The sequence below is a fragment of the Eleutherodactylus coqui genome, chromosome 11 (genome assembly GCF_035609145.1).
Source record: "Eleutherodactylus coqui strain aEleCoq1 chromosome 11, aEleCoq1.hap1, whole genome shotgun sequence".
NCBI classification, from domain to species: domain Eukaryota; kingdom Metazoa; phylum Chordata; class Amphibia; order Anura; family Eleutherodactylidae; genus Eleutherodactylus; species Eleutherodactylus coqui.
Window position 1 is genome coordinate 106173940 of NC_089847.1, and position 14128 is coordinate 106188067.

Genomic DNA, 14128 nt, shown 5'->3' on the forward strand with positions numbered 1-14128 from the left:
CAGGCGCTTTTACGCCACGCAGGAAAGATAGTCCTGGAACTATCTTTCCCGGCCGGAATATAGCCACTGCCATAGACTCCTATGGGAGCCAATGACAGCTGCCGGAGAGGGGAGGTGGGAGGGAGTTTAGCAGCGTGACTGCTGAACTCTCTCCCCCTTCTCTCCTCCTCTTTGCCCCTCGCCAGTTGTTTGCAATGGGAGGGAGCGGGGCGGGGACGGAGCTAAGCACCACCCCTCCTATTGCTGGCGGCCAACAAGGGACGGAGAGGGGGCGGGAGCTTGGCACACTAGCTCCTGCCCCGTCCTGCCTCCTCCCTTTGCAGAGAGTCGGTGAGGGGAAGGGAAGGGGGAGAACAGCTTAGCAGAGCTAAACTGTCTTCTTCCCCTGCCCAACGGCATTGCGGCCCGCAGTGCGATTGGCTGTGTGTTGGAAAAAGAAAAAAAAAGATGCCCGCAGTGTGATTGGCTGTGTGTGGCAAAAGGGAAAAAAAAAAAAAGATGCCTGCAGTGCGATTGGCAGTGTGTGGAAAAGAAAGGGTGTCTCTTATGCAATTGGCTGTGTGTGGTAAAAAGAAAAGAAAAAAAAAAGATGCCCGTAGTGCGATTGGCCGTGTGTGGCAAAAAGGAAAAAAAAAAAAGATGCCCGCAGTGCGATTGGCTGTGTGTGGCAAAAAGAAAATAAAGATGCCCGCAGTGCGATTGGCTGTGTGTGGCAAGAAGGAAAAAAAAAAAAAAGATGCCCGCAGTGCGATTGGCAGTATGTGGAAAAGAAAGGGTGTCTGTGATGCGATTGGCTGTGTGTGGCAAAAAGAAAAAAAAAAAGATGCCCGCAGTGCGATTGGCAGTATGTGGAAAAGAAAGGGTGTCTGTGATGCGATTGGCTGTGTGTGGCAAAAAGAAAAAAAAAACATGCCCGCAGTGCGATTGGCTGTGTGTGGCAAAAAGGAAAAAAAAAAAATAAGATGCCCGCAGTGCGCTTGGCTGTGTGTGGCAAAAAGAAAAAAACAAAAAGATGCCCGCAGTGCGATTGGCTGTGTGTGGAAAAAAAAGGGTGCCTGTGGTGCGATTGACTGTGTGTGGCAGAAAGCAAAAAAAAAAAACATGCCCACAGTGCGATTGGCTGTGTGTGGCAAAAAGAAAAAAAAAAACATGCCCGCAGTGCGATTGGCTGTGTGTGGCAAAAAGGAAAAAAAACATGCCCGCAGTGCGATTGGCTGTGTGTGACAAAAAAAGTCTGTCTATGGTGAGATTGGCTGTGTGTGGCAAAAAGAAAAAAAAAAGATGCCCGCAGTGCGATTGGCTGTGTGTGGCAAAAAGAAAAAAAAGATGCCCGCAGTGCGATTGGCTGTGTGTGGCAAAAAGAAAATAAAGATGCCCGCAGTGCAATTGGCTGTGTGTGGCAAAAAAAGTGTGTCTATGGTGAGATTGGCTGTGTGTGGCAAAATAAAAAAAAAACATGCCCGCAGTGCAATTGGCTGTGTGTGGCAAAAAGGAAAAAAAAAAAAAAAGATGCCCGCAGTGCGCTTGGCTGTGTGTGGCAAAAAGAAAAAAACAAAAAGATGCCCGCAGTGCGATTGGCTGTGTGTGGAAAAAAAAGGGTGCCTGTGGTGCGATTGACTGTGTGTGGCAGAAAGCAAAAAAAAAAAACATGCCCACAGTGCGATTGGCTGTGTGTGGCAAAAAGAAAAAAAAAAACATGCCCGCAGTGCGATTGGCTGTGTGTGGCAAAAAGGAAAAAAAACATGCCCGCAGTGCGATTGGCTGTGTGTGACAAAAAAAGTCTGTCTATGGTGAGATTGGCTGTGTGTGGCAAAAAGAAAAAAAAGATGCCCGCAGTGCGATTGGCTGTGTGTGGCAAAAAGAAAATAAAGATGCCCGCAGTGCAATTGGCTGTGTGTGGCAAAAAAAGTGTGTCTATGGTGAGATTGGCTGTGTGTGGCAAAATAAAAAAAAAAGATGCCCGCAGTGCAATTGGCTGTGTGTGGCAAAAAGAAAAAAAAGATACCCGCAGTGCGATTGGCTGTGTGTGGGGAAAAAAAAATAATGCCCGCAGTGCGATTAGCTGTGTGTGGAAACAAAGGATGTCTGTGGTGCGATTGGCTGTGTGTGGCAAAAAGAAAAAAAAAAGATGCCCGCAGTGCGATTGGCTGTGTGTGGAAAAAAAAGGATGTCTGTGGTGCGATTGGCTGTGTGTGGCAAAAAGAAAAAAAAAAAAGATGCCCGCAGTGCGATTGGCTGTGTGTGGCAAAAAGGAAAAAAAAACATGCCAGCAGTGCGATTGGCTGTGCGTGGCAAAAAGAAAAAAAAAAAAATGCCCGCAGTGCGATTGGCTGTGTGTGGCAAGAAGAAAAAAAAAAAAAAGATGCCCGCAGTGCGATTGGCAGTATGTGGAAAAGAAAGGGTGTCTATGGTGCGATTGGCTGTGTGTGGCAAAAAGAAAAAAAAAAGATGCCCGCAGTGCGATTGGCTGTGTGTGGCAAAAAGAAAAAAAAGATACCCGCAGTGCGATTGGCTGTGTGTGTGGGGAAAAAAATGATGCCCGCAGTGCGATTAGCTGTGTGTGGAAACAAAGGATGTCTGTGGTGCGATTGGCTGTGTGTGGCAAAAAGAAAAAAAAAAAAAGATGCCCGCAGTGCGATTGGCTGTGTGTGGCAAAAAGAAAATAAAGATGCCCGCAGTGCGATTGGCTGTGTGTGGCAAGAAGGAAAAAAAAAAAAAGATGCCCGCAGTGCGATTGGCAGTATGTGGAAAAGAAAGGGTGTCTGTGATGCGATTGGCTGTGTGGCAAAAAGAAAAAAAAAAAAGATGCCCGCAGTGCGATTGGCAGTATGTGGAAAAGAAAGGGTGTCTGTGATGCGATTGGCTGTGTGTGGCAAAAAGAAAAAAAAAAAACATGCCCGCAGTGCGATTGGCTGTGTGTGGCAAAAAGGAAAAAAAAAAGAAGAAGCCCGCAGTGCGATTGGCTGTGTGTGGAAAAGAAAGGGTGTCTGTGATGCGATTGGCTGTGTGTGGCAAAAAGAAGAAAAAAAAAGATGCCCGCAGTGCGATTGGCTGTGTGTGGCAAAAAAGTCTGTCTATGGTGAGATTGGCTGTGTGTGGCAAAAAGGAAAAAAAAAAAAGAAGCCCGCAGTGCGATTGGCTGTGTGTGGAAAAGAAAGGGTGTCTGTGATGCGATTGGCTGTGTGTGGCAAAAAGAAAAAAAAAAAAGATGCCCGCAGTGCGATTGGCTGTGTGTGGCAAAAAAGTCTGTCTATGGTGAGATTGGCTGTGTGTGGCAAAAAGAAAAAAAAAAAAAGATGCCCGCAGTGCGATTGGCTGTGTGTGGAAAAGAAAGGGTGTCTGTGATGCGATTGGCTGTGTGTGGCAAAAAGAAAAAAAAAAAAGATGCCCGCAGTGCGATTGGCTGTGTGTGGCAAAAAGAAAAAAAAAAAGATGCCCGCAGTGCGATTGGCTGTGTGTGGCAAAAAAGTCTGTCTATGGTGAGATTGGCTGTGTGTGGCAAAAAGAAATAAAGATGCCCGCAGTGCGATTGGCTGTGTGTGGCAAAAAGAAAAAAAAAAGATGCCCGCAGTGCGATTGGCTGTGTGTGGCAAAAAGAAAAAAAAGATGCCCGCAGTGCGATTGGCTGTGTGTGGCAAAAAGAAAATAAAGATGCCCGCAGTGCGATTGGCTGTGTGAGGCAAAAAGAAATAAAGATGCCCGCAGTGCGATTGGCTGTGTGTGGCAAAAAGAAAAAAAAAAGATGCCCGCAGTGCGATTGGCTGTGTGTGGCAAAAAGAAAAAAAAGATGCCCGCAGTGCGATTGGCTGTGTGTGGCAAAAAGAAAATAAAGATGCCCGCAGTGCGATTGGCTGTGTGTGGCAAGAAGGAAAAAAAAAAAAAAGATGCCCGCAGTGCGATTGGCAGTATGTGGAAAAGAAAGGGTGTCTGTGATGCGATTGGCTGTGTGTGGCAAAAAGAAAAAAAAAAAAGATGCCCGCAGTGCGATTGGCAGTATGTGGAAAAGAAAGGGTGTCTGTGATGCGATTGGCTGTGTGTGGCAAAAAGAAAAAAAAAAACATGCCCGCAGTGCGATTGGCTGTGTGTGGCAAAAAGGAAAAAAAGATGCCCGCAGTGCGATTGGCTGTGTGTGGCAAAAAGAAAATAAAGATGCCCGCAGTGCGATTGGCTGTGTGTGGCAAGAAGGAAAAAAAAAAAAAGATGCCCGCAGTGCGATTGGCAGTATGTGGAAAAGAAAGGGTGTCTGTGATGCGATTGGCTGTGTGTGGCAAAAAGAAAAAAAATAAGATGCCCGCAGTGCGATTGGCTGTGTGTGGCAAAAAGGAAAAAAAACATGCCCGCAGTGCGATTGGCTGTGTGTGACAAAAAAAGTCTGTCTATGGTGAGATTGGCTGTGTGTGGCAAAAAGAAAAAAAAAAGATGCCTGCAGTGCGATTGGCTGTGTGTGGCAAAAAGAAAAAAAAGATGCCCGCAGTGCGATTGGCTGTGTGCGCCAAAAAGAAAATAAAGATGCCCGCAGTGCGATTGGCTGTGTGTGGCAAGAAGGAAAAAAAAAAAAAAGATACCCGCAGTGCGATTGGCAGTATGTGGAAAAGAAAGGGTGTCTGTGATGCGATTGGCTGTGTGTGGCAAAAAGAAAAAAAAAAAAGATGCCCGCAGTGCGATTGGCAGTATGTGGAAAAGAAAGGGTGTCTGTGATGCGATTGGCTGTGTGTGGCAAAAAGGAAAAAAAACATGCCCGCAGTGCGATTGGCTGTGTGTGACAAAAAAAGTCTGTCTATGGTGAGATTGGCTGTGTGTGGCAAAAAGAAAAAAAAAAGATGCCCGCAGTGCGATTGGCTGTGTGTGGCAAAAAGAAAAAAAAGATGCCCGCAGTGCGATTGGCTGTGTGTGGCAAAAAGAAAATAAAGATGCCCGCAGTGCGATTGGCTGTGTGTGGCAAGAAGGAAAAAAAAAAAAAGATGCCCGCAGTGCAATTGGCAGTATGTGGAAAAGAAAGGGTGTCTGTGATGCGATTGGCTGTGTGTGGCAAAAAGAAAAAAAAAAAAGATGCCCGCAGTGCGATTGGCAGTATGTGGAAAACAAAAGGGTGTCTGTGATGCGATTGGCTGTGTGTGGCAAAAAGAAAAAAAAAAACATGCCCGCAGTGCAATTGGCTGTGTGTGGCAAAAAGGAAAAAAAAAAAAAAGATGCCCGCAGTGCGATTGGCTGTGTGTGGCAAAAAAGTCTGTCTATGGTGAGATTGGCTGTGTGTGGCAAAAAGAAAAAAAAAAAAAGATGCCCGCAGTGCGATTGGCTGTGTGAGGCAAAAAGAAATGAAGATGCCCGCAGTGCGATTGGCTGTGTGTGGCAAAAAGAAAAAAAAAAGATGCCCGCAGTGCGATTGGCTGTGTGTGGCAAAAAGAAAAAAAAGTTGCCCGCAGTGCGATTGGCTGTGTGTGGCAAAAAGAAAATAAAGATGCCCGCAGTGCGATTGGCTGTGTGTGGCAAGAAGGAAAAAAAAAAAAATGATGCCCGCAGTGCGATTGGCAGTATGTGGAAAAGAAAGGGTGTCTGTGATGCGATTGGCTGTGTGTGGCAAAAAGAAAAAAAAAAACATGCCCGCAGTGCGATTGGCTGTGTGTGGCAAAAAGGAAAAAAAACATGCCCGCAGTGCGATTGGCTGTGTGTGACAAAAAAAGTCTGTCTATGGTGAGATTGGCTGTGTGTGGCAAAAAGAAAAAAAAAAGATGCCCGCAGTGCGATTGGCTGTGTGTGGCAAAAAGAAAAAAAAGATGCCCGCAGTGCGATTGGCTGTGTGTGCCAAAAAGAAAATAAAGATGCCCGCAGTGCGATTGGCTGTGTGTGGCAAGAAGGAAAAAAAAAAAAAAGATGCCCGCAGTGCGATTGGCAGTATGTGGAAAAGAAAGGGTGTCTGTGATGCGATTGGCTGTGTGTGGCAAAAAGAAAAAAAAAAAAGATGCCCGCAGTGCGATTGGCAGTATGTGGAAAAGAAAGGGTGTCTGTGATGCGATTGGCTGTGTGTGGCAAAAAGAAAAAAAAAAACATGCCCGCAGTGCGATTGGCTGTGTGTGGCAAAAAGGAAAAAAAAAAAAAAAAGATGCCCGCAGTGCGATTGGCTGTGTGTGGCAAAAAGAAAAAAAAAAAAAGAAGCCCGCAGTGCGATTGGCTGGGTGTGGAAAAGAAAGGGTGTCTGTGATGCGATTGGCTGTGTGTGGCAAAAAGAAAAAAAAAAAAGATGCCCGCAGTGCGATTGGCTGTGTGTGGCAAAAAGAAAAAAAAAAAGATGCCCGCAGTGCGATTGGCTGTGTGTGGCAAAAAAGTCTGTCTATGGTGAGATTGGCTGTGTGTGGCAAAAAGAAAAAAAAAAAAAGATGCCCGCAGTGCGATTGGCTGTGTGAGGCAAAAAGAAATAAAGATGCCCGCAGTGCGATTGGCTGTGTGTGGCAAAAAGAAAAAAAAAAGATGCCCGCAGTGCGATTGGCTGTGTGTGGCAAAAAGAAAAAAAAATGCCCGCAGTGCGATTGGCTGTGTGTGGCAAAAAGGAAAGAAAAAAAAAAGATACCCGCAGTGCGATTGGCAGTATGTGGAAAAGAAAGGGTGTCTGTGATGCGATTGGCTGTGTGTGGCAAAAAGAAAAAAAAAAAGATGCCCGCAGTGCGATTGGCAGTATGTGGAAAAGAAAGGGTGTCTGTGATGCGATTGGCTGTGTGTGGCAAAAAGGAAAAAAAACATGCCCGCAGTGCGATTGGCTGTGTGTGACAAAAAAAGTCTGTCTATGGTGAGATTGGCTGTGTGTGGCAAAAAGAAAAAAAAAAGATGCCCGCAGTGCGATTGGCTGTGTGTGGCAAAAAGAAAAAAAAGATGCCCGCAGTGCGATTGGCTGTGTGTGGCAAAAAGAAAATAAAGATGCCCGCAGTGCGATTGGCTGTGTGTGGCAAGAAGGAAAAAAAAAAAAAAGATGCCCGCAGTGCAATTGGCAGTATGTGGAAAAGAAAGGGTGTCTGTGATGCGATTGGCTGTGTGTGGCAAAAAGAAAAAAAAAAAGGATGCCCGCAGTGCGATTGGCAGTATGTGGAAAACAAAAGGGTGTCTGTGATGCGATTGGCTGTGTGTGGCAAAAAGAAAAAAAAAAACATGCCCGCAGTGCAATTGGCTGTGTGTGGCAAAAAGGAAAAAAAAAAAAAAGATGCCCGCAGTGCGATTGGCTGTGTGTGGCAAAAAAGTCTGTCTATGGTGAGATTGGCTGTGTGTGGCAAAAAGAAAAAAAAAAAAAGATGCCCGCAGTGCGATTGGCTGTGTGAGGCAAAAAGAAATGAAGATGCCCGCAGTGCGATTGGCTGTGTGTGGCAAAAAGAAAAAAAAAAGATGCCCGCAGTGCGATTGGCTGTGTGTGGCAAAAAGAAAAAAAAGTTGCCCGCAGTGCGATTGGCTGTGTGTGGCAAAAAGAAAATAAAGATGCCCGCAGTGCGATTGGCTGTGTGTGGCAAGAAGGAAAAAAAAAAAAAAGATGCCCGCAGTGCAATTGGCAGTATGTGGAAAAGAAAGGGTGTCTGTGATGCGATTGGCTGTGTGTGGCAAAAAGAAAAAAAAAAACATGCCCGCAGTGCGATTGGCTGTGTGTGGCAAAAAGGAAAAAAAACATGCCCGCAGTGCGATTGGCTGTGTGTGACAAAAAAAGTCTGTCTATGGTGAGATTGGCTGTGTGTGGCAAAAAGAAAAAAAAAAGATGCCCGCAGTGCGATTGGCTGTGTGTGGCAAAAAGAAAAAAAAGATGCCCGCAGTGCGATTGGCTGTGTGTGCCAAAAAGAAAATAAAGATGCCCGCAGTGCGATTGGCTGTGTGTGGCAAGAAGGAAAAAAAAAAAAAGATGCCCGCAGTGCGATTGGCAGTATGTGGAAAAGAAAGGGTGTCTGTGATGCGATTGGCTGTGTGTGGCAAAAAGAAAAAAAAAAACATGCCCGCAGTGCGATTGGCTGTGTGTGGCAAAAAGGAAAAAAAAAAAAAAAAGATGCCCGCAGTGCGATTGGCTGTGTGTGGCAAAAAGAAAAAAAAAAAAAGAAGCCCGCAGTGCGATTGGCTGGGTGTGGAAAAGAAAGGGTGTCTGTGATGCGATTGGCTGTGTGTGGCAAAAAGAAAAAAAAAAAAGATGCCCGCAGTGCGATTGGCTGTGTGTGGCAAAAAGAAAAAAAAAAAGATGCCCGCAGTGCGATTGGCTGTGTGTGGCAAAAAAGTCTGTCTATGGTGAGATTGGCTGTGTGTGGCAAAAAGAAAAAAAAAAAAAGATGCCCGCAGTGCGATTGGCTGTGTGAGGCAAAAAGAAATAAAGATGCCCGCAGTGCGATTGGCTGTGTGTGGCAAAAAGAAAAAAAAAAGATGCCCGCAGTGCGATTGGCTGTGTGTGGCAAAAAGAAAAAAAAAATGCCCGCAGTGCGATTGGCTGTGTGTGGCAAAAAGAAAATAAAGATGCCCGCAGTGCGATTGGCAGTATGTGGAAAAGAAAGGGTGTCTGTGATGCGATTGGCTGTGTGTGGCAAAATGAAAAAAAAAACATGCCCGCAGTGCGATTGGCTGTGTGTGGCAAAAAGGAAAAAAAAAAAAAAGATGCCCGCAGTGCGATTGGCTGTGTGTGGCAAAAAGAAAAAAACAAAAAGATGCCCGCAGTGCGATTGGCAGTATGTGGAAAAGAAAGGGTGTCTGTGATGCGATTGGCTGTATGTGGCAAAAAGAAAAAAAAAAAAGATGCCCGCAGTGCGATTGGCAGTATGTGTAAAAGAAAGGGTTGTCTGTGATGCGATTGGCTGTGTGTGGCAAAAAGAAAAAAAAAAACATGCCCGCAGTGCGATTGGCTGTGTGTGGCAAAAAGGAAAAAAAAAAAAAAAGATGCCCGCAGTGCCATTGGCTGTGTGTGGCAAAAAAGTCTGTCTATGGTGAGATTGGCTGTGTGTGGCAAAAAGAAAAAAAAAAAGATGCCTGCAGTGCGATTGGCTGTGTGAGGCAAAAAGAAATAAAGATGCCCGCAGTGCGATTGGCTGTGTGTGGCAAAAAGAAAAAAAAAAGATGCCCGCAGTGCGATTGGCTGTGTGTGGCAAAAAGAAAAAAAAGATGCCCGCAGTGCGATTGGCTGTGTGTGGCAAAAAGAAAATAAAGATGCCCGCAGTGCGATTGGCTGTGTGTGGCAAGAAGGAAAAAAAAAAAAAGATGCCCGCAGTGCGATTGGCAGTATGTGGAAAAGAAAGGGTGTCTGTGATGCGATTGGCTGTGTGTGGCAAAAAGAAAAAAAAAAAGATGCCCGCAGTGCGATTGGCTGTGTGTGGCAAAAAGGAAAAAAAACATGCCCGCAGTGCGATTGGCTGTGTGTGACAAAAAAAGTCTGTCTATGGTGAGATTGGCTGTGTGTGGCAAAAAGAAAAAAAAAAGATGCCCGCAGTGCGATTGGCTGTGTGTGGCAAAAAGAAAAAAAAGATGCCCGCAGTGCGATTGGCTGTGTGTGCCAAAAGGAAAATAAAGATGCCCGCAGTGCGATTGGCTGTGTGTGGCAAGAAGGAAAAAAAAAAAAAAGATGCCCGCAGTGCGATTGGCAGTATGTGGAAAAGAAAGGGTGTCTGTGATGCGATTGGCTGTGTGTGGCAAAAAGAAAAAAAAAAAAGATGCCCGCAGTGCGATTGGCAGTATGTGGAAAAGAATGGGTGTCTGTGATGCGATTGGCTGTGTGTGGCAAAAAGAAAAAAAAAAACATGCCCGCAGTGCGATTGGCTGTGTGTGGCAAAAACGAAAAAAAAAAAAAAAGTTGCTCGCAGTGCGATTGGCTGTGTGTGGAAAAGAAAGGGTGTCTGTGATGCGATTGGCTGTGTGTGGCAAAAAAGTCTGTCTATGGTGAGATTGGCTGTGTGTGGCAAAAAGAAAAAAAAAAAAAGATGCCCGCAGTGCGATTGGCTGTGTGAGGCAAAAAGAAATAAAGATGCCCGCAGTGCGATTGGCTGTGTGTGGCAAAAAGAAAAAAAAGATGCCCGCAGTGCGATTGGCTGTGTGTGGCAAAAAGAAAATAAAGATGCCCGCAGTGCGATTGGCAGTATGTGGAAAAGAAAGGGTGTCTGTGATGCGAATGGCTGTGTGTGGCAAAAAGAAAAAAAAAACATGCCCGCAGTGCGATTGGCTGTGTGTGGCAAAAAGGAAAAAAAAAAAAAAAAGATGCCCGCAGTGCGATTGGCTGTGTGTGGCAAAAAGAAAAAAACAAAAAGATGCCCGCAGTGCGATAGGCAGTATGTGGAAAAGAAAGGGTGTCTGTGATGCAATTGGCTGTGTGTGGCAAAAAGAAAAAAAAAAACATGCCCGCAGTGCGATTGGCTGTGTGTGGCAAAAAGGAAAAAAAAAAAAAAAGATGCCCGCAGTGCGATTGGCTGTGTGTGGCAAAAAAGTCTGTCTATGGTGAGATTGGCTGTGTGTGGCAAAAAGAAAAACAAAAAAAGATGCCCGCAGTGCGATTGGCTGTGTGAGGCAAAAAGAAATAAAGATGCCCGCAGTGCGATTGGCTGTGTGTGGAAAAAAAAGGGTGTCTGTGGTGCGATTGACTGTGTGTGGCAGAAAGCAAAAAAAAAAAACATGCCCGCAGTGCGATTGGCTGTGTGTGGCAAAAAGAAAAAAAAAAAGATGCCCGCAGTGCGATTGGCTGTGTGTGGCAAAAAGGAAAAAAAACATGCCCGCAGTGCGATTGGCTGTGTGTGACAAAAAAAGTCTGTCTATGGTGAGATTGGCTGTGTGTGGCAAAAAGAAAAAAAAAAGATGCCCGCAGTGCGATTGGCTGTGTGTGGCAAAAAGAAAAAAAAGATGCCCGCAGTGCGATTGGCTGTGTGTGGCAAAAAGAAAATAAAGATGCCCGCAGTGCGATTGGCTGTGTGTGGCAAGAAGGAAAAAAAAAAAAAAGATGCCCGCAGTGCGATTGGCAGTATGTGGAAAAGAAAGGGTGTCTGTGATGCGATTGGCTGTGTGGCAAAAAGAAAAAAAAAAAAGATGCCAGCAGTGCGATTGGCAGTATGTGGAAAAGAAAGGGTGTCTGTGATGCGATTGGCTGTGTGTGGCAAAAAGAAAAAAAAAAACATGCCCGCAGTGCGATTGGCTGTGTGTGGCAAAAAGGAAAAAAAAAAAAAAAGATGCCCGCAGTGCGATTGGCTGTGTGTGGCAAAAAGAAAAAAAAAAAAAGAAGCCCGCAGTGCGATTGGCTGTGTGTGGAAAAGAAAGGGTGTCTGTGATGCGATTGGCTGTGTGTGGCAAAAAGAAAAAAAAAAAAGATGCCCGCAGTGCGATTGGCTGTGTGTGGCAAAAAGAAAAAAAAAAAGATGCCCGCAGTGCGATTGGCTGTGTGTGGCAAAAAAGTCTGTCTATGGTGAGATTGGCTGTGTGTGGCAAAAAGAAAAAAAAAAAAAGATGCCCGCAGTGCGATTGGCTGTGTGAGGCAAAAAGAAATAAAGATGCCCGCAGTGCGATTGGCTGTGTGTGGCAAAAAGAAAAAAAAAAGATGCCCGCAGTGCGATTGGCTGTGTGTGGCAAGAAGGAAAAAAAACATGCCCGCAGTGCGATTGGGTGTGTGTGGCAAAAAAAAGAAATGTGCTTGTGGTGCAATTGGCCATGTGTGTCGAAAAACAAAAAAAGATGCCCGCACTGCGATTATATATATTATATATGTGTTTATAAACGTTTGTGTGGGAGTGGCCTAAAGTTCAAAAACAGCGAATGTTTCTTGGATGTGTTTTGAGACTTTTCCAGCTTTATGGTTTCTTCACACCTTGCAAATTCACTGGATTTTCTGCAGCTACAAGATTCGCACCAAATCCGTGCTAAATGGCGCAGGTTTTGATGTAGATTTGCCTCGGATTTCAGCCCTTCATATGAAAGTGTGAACATGCCCAGTATGAATTGACCTGCTGTAGATGTAAAATCCGCGGCACGGCTCAATTTATGCTGCACTTTTTTTGCAGCCTGTGGATGGAATTTTTTGAAATCCTATCCATAACGCTCGTACTGTAAGATGCTGCAGATGTTCTGCAGCATTTCTGTCCTGTGTGAACACACTCTAAGGGTGGCTTCACACGAGCGTGTGCGTGTGCTGTGCATAGGTGCGCACAAAAGTGCGTACCCATGTATGTGCACAAACACGCATGAATGCAGGTCTGTGCCCATTGCCTTCAATGGGGCTGCAACTGCTGCCGATGGCCCCATTGCAAGCAATGGGCTGCCAGCAACCCCTGCAGTGATTTTCGGGGAAAGGCTTTAAATATCCCCATAGCGCAGAGAGAGTTGGTGGGGCTAGAGAGTGGGCGGAGCTATAGGGCTTCTCTCAGACTTCCCATAGCAAATATATAGAGGGTGGGGCTAGAGCGTGGATCCTCTAGCCCCACCCCCTCCACCCACGCTTTCTGGAAAGTCCTCAGAAAAGCCCCGTAACTACACCCCCTCTCTATTCCTGCTATATGGAAATCCCTGGGGGAGAGAGTCCCCTACTGCCCCCAACTGCTAGGGAATTGCCACCAGCAGAGCTGGAGGAATACCCCGCTGCTTACAGCAGGACAGTTTAAAACATGCTGCCGAGAAGCACATTGTAAATGTCCTGTTGTAAAGTCCTGTTAGTCCCCGCAGGGATTAAGGGAACCCTCAGGAAGTCCCCTCATCCCCGCGAGGACTAATAGGAGTTTACAGCAGTCATTTAAAACGTGCTTCTGGGCAGCAGGTTTTAAATGTCCTGCATAAGCTCCTGCTCCCATAGGGGTCAATGGAAACTCCTGCACAGAGCACACCAAAAATAGGACAGGTCCTATCTTTGGTGCACACCGCAGAGCTGCATGTGACCTGCAGCATGTCCTATCTTTGTTAGGTGTGCGAACCGTTTCACGCACCTACATTCTTTCATGTGAGCGCTTCTATAGGAACCCATTGGTTATTTTAAAAGCTCTTTTTTTTCCCGCGCAAAAAGTAAACACTTGCCTGACCCAGAAAAAGCCTTTAAATGAAATGTATAACCGGGTCACAAATGAATCATGTCAGCAAGGGGATTGGAATACCTAAGAGATGGTCTCTTGCCAGGAAAAACTGGGACAAGCCGGGAGTCGGCTAATTCTGACTAGGGGGCGCAATTTTTTTCAAATTTTAAGGGGGATTTCCTTTTCAGGTAGACACCTTTTTTCCCCCAGCAGATTTGTAGTGGTCACCTGGTTCATATATTCCCTGTGACACAGAGGGACAACCAACAGCCAATGCATGGCTAATAATTTCATTGACAAATCTAGGATCCACCTTTTAGCTCTCTTCACCGGGGTCATCAGCTGTCAAGTCCACAATACATAGGAATAGGAAAGGAACTGCTGTATCCGCCTATGTATTGTATCTACTATGGTGGACTAATAATTGCGGAAATGAATTCATCTCCAAACCACATGTAAGGTATGGGGCTGATGGATCGAGAACGTAGGATGTTAATGCTGATTTTCTGGTTGCATCGTCTTATTTGGTATTGTGATATAACCTGACTAAGTTTTTGGCAGGTTACTGAAGGCTCGTGGTTGTCATCTGGCAGAGAAGCTACTGGACGAGCCCCCACAGAAGATACTTTGGTGCAGATGGAGAAACAAGCAGGTATGTGAAATTATCCACTTATTGGTATGTAATAAACTATGGTAGGAGCTGGTGCCGTGCGCATGGCTGAACCACCAGGGAGCTGCAGTTACCGATGTGCTACAGAAGACTGGGAGCTCTAGCTATCAATATACCACAAAGGAATGGGAACTATATCACCAGGGCCTTTAAATGTCACCGGGTCGCCAGGGCCTCTGGATATTGCGGGGTCGCCAGGGCCACCAAAGACTGGGTGCTGGCAGTTATGCACTTAAGAATCTTAATGAGGTCATTCAAATCATTTGGGTTTCATTTTCTTGCAGACTTGGAAGAAGAGTGTGCAGTCTGGAAGAGTCATGAGGAAGAGGAAGAACCCCAACCCCAGCCTGAAGTTCTGGAGGGAAGAGAGCTGTCCAGATGCCATACAGATTCATCTTCCCTGTCAGATTGCAGCTGGAACATGCGGAGGACATTGGGTGCCAGATTCGGAATCCTTATTTTCCCAGTTTTCAAAATAAAGATT